Raw genomic sequence first — 6107 nt, forward strand, 5'->3', positions numbered from 1 at the left:
CTTTAGAAACGTAACAGTTATCCGATTGGCCCCTTAAACGTTGCTGTGTAATATGTTTTAGGACACCACTGAATGTGACATGAGTTCATCATGTGAAGCCTTTTAGTGGATGATGGTTTTTGGACTAATATAAAATAAGAAAACTTTTGCTAGAAAGACATCAGTTGTTTGTTTTTTTACGTCGGATGTATTTTCGAATTCACACTTGAAGAACATCTACTGTATAGTTTAAGAATAGGAAATACACTATGGCTAATGGATGGTTATGGTTGAAGGAGGTTGGGGACATACCCTTGGAATTGTTTTGAAGAAAATATGAAAAGAAGAGTGTTTGGTCATAAAGGGACTCCTGTTTCAGGGGGGTTCACCTGAACCAATCCAAATCTGTTAAACCACCCAACACTTGCTGTCACAGAGACATCCCTGCAGCAGGGCAGCTATCTCTGTACAAAGACAGTGTGCTGCCCTACTTCCGCCAAAATAGGTCAGATCAAATCACCATAGGCCATAATCTGCATCTCAAAGTGCTAATTATAAAACCCCTCCTCTCATTTTAAGCTATTTCAGTACAATACAGAGACGCTGTGCTGCAACATGTTCACACTGTGCAGACTAAATGCTTTATATATATATACCAATTAATGTAGGGGAAACTGGTGGAGCTGGTGGGTGGTGCTGCACAAAATGAGTACGTCTTTGTTATCTCTGGGAGAAGGCTGAAGAACGCTGTGAAGGAGAATGAGACTGTATTAAGTGTATTATCTCGATGCCCAAGACACATTTCTCCTAAGGGAGACAATAAAGTTTGATCTTATTTCTGTTTTTAAATAGTTTTTATACTTTTATTTTGTATGGTTTTTTTTGTTTTAAAACTCAAAACAATCTCAGAGTCAGAAAGCTATATAGTTTCTGTGTAAGTGTATGATCATAATGATTGGTGCTGGGGAAATTAAATAAATAATTGTTGCCAATGTTGAACAGCTGACTAGTGTTTGAGTTTAGCTGCTGGATGAAAATGATTTTCATTTTTCTTAATAGCTTAAAAAAGCTACATTAAGTCCACCCCCAGGGCCGCACCGTCCACTAAGGCTAAGCTGTAGGAAGTAGTGTTAATTTCGTCAGCTATTTTTTTATTTAGTTTTAGTCTTAGTCCTGTGTTAAATTTTCTTTTTAGTTTTAGTCATATTTAGTCACCTTCATCCTGTTTTTATTTAGTCAAGTTTTAGTCGACTAAAAGTCTGAGCATTTTAGTCTTATTTTAGTCAAAGAAAACTGTTGAGTCTTTTTTAGTCATCAGATTATATAGAACATTTCAGTCAAACTAGTCTAGCCAAAACCAATAATTTGTCATTTTAGGATATATAAATAAATAAGATTATATCTTGTCCTTATCTGATGAAAAACACAGGTTGAATGATTAAGAAAGCAGCTTTGCAGAGAGTATCTGGTCAGGTTTGTGGTGTTTGTACCAGCTGTGTTATGGCCACATTGCTTCCCTTCTGATAAAACAATGCATTCACTTTTTTTCTCCGCCTCATTGTAGCGAAAATGGGCCCAAATATCACATCGTTTCTTTCTCCCAAGCAGTGGTGGCTTTAGACTTTTTCGTTGTCAGTCATTTTGACGGACAGGATCGTAACATTTCCGTCATAATCCATTATTACCCGTCGAGTGCACAATTTATCACTCACTCGCGCTGACGGGGGGTATTCGGTTAACGCGAGTGCGACCACTGCTCCCAAGCCCTGTTGTTGCCAACTGTTAAAAAACGAACTATCAGAGATGTAATGTTATCTTTGATAATATTTAGTCTCCTCATTTTTCGTCAACGAAAGTAAAGAGAGATGTTGGCATAGTTTTTATTTAGTAAACTACATTTTCGTCTCGTCACTTTTCGTCAACGATATTGCATGATGATTTCGTTACAGTTATTGTTTACTGCCGTCGGTGCCGTCTCGTCATCGTCTCGTTTTCGTCATGGAAAAAAAGGTCGTTGACGAACATATTTCGTCATAGTTTTAGTCAACGAAATTAACACTATCTGACACAATACCTGTTTTGCAAACAGGGCGTGTCCTCTCCTGTTATTAGCATTTCAAAATGTAGTCATTGAAGTATGGTACCAGGTGAGGCCCTATAGCTCAGTGGTCAGAGCACTGGTCTTGTAAACCAGGGGTCGTGAGTTCAATTCTCACTGGGGCCTGGAAGCTTATTTTTCAGTGCATGACCTCAGAGCTTGGTGAAAGGTGACACTGTGCCGTGCTGATATGACAGTATGAACTTGAGACTCTGGTCTCAGAACCAGTTGAGCCTCTGCAGCTCTCCTCCCTGAAAGCACTGTCGTGGAAGACAGCATTGCTACTGGCCTTAACGTTAGCCAAAAGAGTGTCCGAGTTAACCGCTCTATCGGTGCACCCGAGTTGTTTGATGGTCCGGTTGGCACTGACAGAGCCAACTGGTAAGGTTGCTCTGACACTAGTGTTAATTTCGTCAGCTATTTTTTTAATTTAGTTTTAGTCTTAGTCCTGTGTTAAATTTTCTTTTTAGTTTTAGTCATATTTAGTCACCTTCATCCTGTTTTTATTTAGTCAAGTTTTAGTCGACTAAAAGTCTGAGCATTTTAGTCTTATTTTAGTCGACTAAAACAGTAAACATTTTAGTCAAGATTTAGTCGACTAAAAGTCTGAGCATTTTAGTCTTATTTTAGTCAAAGAAAACTAATTATTTTAGTCTACTTTTTGTCAATGAAAACTGTTGAGTCTTTTTTAGTCATCAGATTATATAGAACATTTCAGTCAAACTAGTCTAGCCAAAACCAATAATTTGTCATTTTAGCATATATAAATAAATAAGATTATATCTTGTCCTTATCTGATGAAAAACACAGGTTGAATGATTAAGAAGCTTTGCAGAGAGTATCTGCTCAGGTTTGTGGTGTTTTTACCAGCTGTGTTTTGGCCACATTGCTTCCCTTCTGATAAAACAATGCATTCGCTTTTTTTCTCCGCCTCATTGTAGCGAAAATGGGCCCAAATATCACATCGTTTCTTTCTCCCAAGCAGTGGTGGCTTTAGACTTTTTCGTTGTCAGTCATTTTGACGGACAGGATCGTAACATTTCCGTCATAATCCATTATTACCCGTCGAGTGCACAATTTATCACTCACTCGCGCTGACGGGGGGTATTCGGTTAACGCGAGTGCGACCACTGCTCCCAAGCCCTGTTGTTGCCATTTTATTTTCTGTTAAATAAGGTTAGTTAGACCACGAGTTAGACCATGAGTTAGACCATGAGTTAGACCATGAGTTAGACCATGAGTTAGACCCGAGTCTTTCAACAATGTGCCGCTGCCCGGTGTAATTCAAATCTACCGCCGCGCGCAGCACAGACACACAGCTGCTGCCCAGCCGCAGCACCAGAAATGGAACTGCTGGGAGAAAAACTGACTGATCAGAAATGTAACGTTATCTTTGATAATATTTCGTCTCCTCATTTTTCGTCAACGAAAGTAAAGAGAGATTTTGGCATAGTTTTTATTTAGTAAACTACATTTTCGTCTCGTCACTTTTCGTCAACGATATTGCATGATGATTTCGTTACAGTTATTGTTTACTGCCGTCGGTGCCGTCTCGTCATCGTCTCGTTTTCGTCATGAAAATGATGCATGTTAACTATGAAACAGTTGCTGGGGCTTGTGCAGCCAGGCGATTGGTTCACCACCATCGACCTGAAATACGCGTACTTTCATGTAGAAATTGCTCCAGAGCACAGAAAGTATCTGCGTTTTGCCTTCCAGGGGATAGCCTACGAGTACAACAGGCTGCCGTTCGGCTATTCCCTATCCCCGGGCCACGCACATTCAGCAAATGTGTGGCCACAGCACTTCAACCGCTGCGCGCCCACGGCATGAGAGTTTTCTTTTACCTAGACGACCTCATAGTCATTTTCACCTCCGGAGGGGGTCTCCACTGGGACGGGTGACCTCCTACATCACAGTGTTCACGGACGCATCCAGAACAGGATGGGGTGGGACCTGCCTGAAGAGGGCTCTAGGTGGGCCCTGGTCTCTAACAGAGTCTCGACACAGCAACCTCCTAGAGCAGGGGTGGGGAACCTCCGGCCCCCGGGCCGTATACGGCCCGCGAGACCATTTGGTGTGGCCCTCGAGGTAATTTCTAAACACATGCAAAAAAGAAAAAAAGAAAAGAAATCTAGACCGCAAAATAATTAAACAAGTGAGTGCCTGTTTTTCCTGGCCAAGGTCAGGGTCCTTGAACACAACACAAGCCTAACGTGTCATCACGTGGTATATGACTCGTCTGAAAGGGGTGTAGTTCTGACGGAGAGCACCAGAACGCCGCTCCGGGACTTCCAAAAATTGCAATACCCATAAGGAGCTGTACACATGCTGCGTCTTTAGCTGAAAGCCCAGTGGCGATCTGTTCAAGAAAATCTGCTTCCAGTTCTGTTTCATCTGGGTGTTGAGACAGAGATGTATCCATAGATCTCCTAATGTTGCTCTCAAAGTGCACCAGATTGATGCTTTTAAATTCAACATTTAAAAAAACAAATCTTCCCGGGGGAGCATGCCCCGGGAAGGAGGTTAGTTCCCCCCCACTTAAATCATGTTCACATGGATAGGAGTCTAAATACATTTGCACACATCTTGTGTCCATATCTTTCTGTTTTGGTGGTCATGCCACAACCGTGCACTTGCATGCGTGAGTCATAGTAAGATATCTGGATTAAGAGGTTGCTTTTTCTTTGCACAGCATGAAAGAAAAGTGAAATGAGTGGGCTGTGATTAAGCAGAGGTCAATCATGTGTACGGCCCTCGGAGGATGTTGAAAACATTGAAATGGCCCTTGAGAGGAAAAAGGTTCCCCACCCATGTCCTAGAGCAGGCCCATTCAAATGGCGGCCCGCGGGCCAGATGCGGCCCAGAACCAACTCGAGTGGCCCAGCGTAGCCAAATTCATACACTAGTACAGACCATGAATGCAACACTCCGCGTTGCATAGAATCCACTAAACCACAACGCAGCACGTTTTTTGAAAGTGTATCTAGTGGTGCTAGTAACGGTGGTCATATGATAGCAACTCTAAAACATGTCTCTCGGAACTCTGAAGCGTAAACAAAGACAAATCGGTCATTGATCTTGTGGAGCAGATGCGCGAGTCATTGCCCAAGTCAAGCTGGACCTTTTCGCGACCGACTTGAGTACGGGTTGGATGCTGCATTTTCCGACGCTCCACAAACACATCACATCCCCGGCACAAATCACGGATGTGATGACAGATTTCATTGCGAGGTTGAAAGAGAACTTTGCCGGTTGATTGGATGGACTTGGTCTGCCCACAGAGGTGATGGGCTTTGTCAGAGACCCCTTCACTGTTGCAATAGAGGGGGACGTATCAACCAGAGCAAAGGAAGTGGTCCCATGCATTCATCCGTAACCATGGCACAAGAGCAGCGCACTAACGGCCCAGCAAAGTTTTGGAGTGATGTCAAAAAACAGCAGTTCCCTAACGTTCAGAAAGTAGCGATCTGTGTGCTCAGTATGTTTGGATCAACATACAAATGTGAATTAAGCTTTTCACACATGAACTCAATAAAAAGTAGCACTCGCTGCTCCCTGACTGACAGCACTCTTCACCAATGTCTTAGGATTGCATTGACATCCTATGAGCCAAAAATCACTGCTCTTGTTAAAAAAAAAAAAGTCAGCGATGACAAATCACAAATTGAGATGATAGTAAGCACCTAGTTTACTATAGTAGACGTGTAGTGTAGTATTCATTCATGTTATTTACCCTTATCCCTTGTTATGGGTTTGTGCAGGGTTTGACAGTTATTTTTGTATTCATTTAAATGAACTTTGTAATGTGTCTGGGTCAATTGTGACCAAAACGTATGATTTTTTTTGTTATTACTTGAAAAGTGAAAAAATTATAGTAGGCTACTACCTCTTTTTGTTACATTGGAGCTCTTTAACTGTTTGTTAATGCACTTTTTGATGTGCATGTGTCATATGTATCCAATTTTATTTTGTATGTGAGGACATTTATTAAGACTGCTATTATTGTATTCAGTTAAATGCACTTTGT

The 6107-nt window shown here is 41.6% G+C and overlaps 1 non-coding gene across 1 annotated transcript; it reads left to right on the forward strand.

Annotated features, from left to right (window-relative positions):
* Positions 1-2130: 2130 nt before the first annotated feature.
* trnat-ugu (transfer RNA threonine (anticodon UGU)) lies at positions 2131-2203 on the forward strand. The gene has a single exon. It is a non-coding gene; the product is annotated as a tRNA-Thr (tRNA).
* The last annotated feature ends 3904 nt before the right edge of the window (positions 2204-6107 follow it).

This window comes from Pseudochaenichthys georgianus, chromosome 3 (assembly GCF_902827115.2).
Source record: "Pseudochaenichthys georgianus chromosome 3, fPseGeo1.2, whole genome shotgun sequence".
NCBI lineage: Eukaryota > Metazoa > Chordata > Actinopteri > Perciformes > Channichthyidae > Pseudochaenichthys > Pseudochaenichthys georgianus.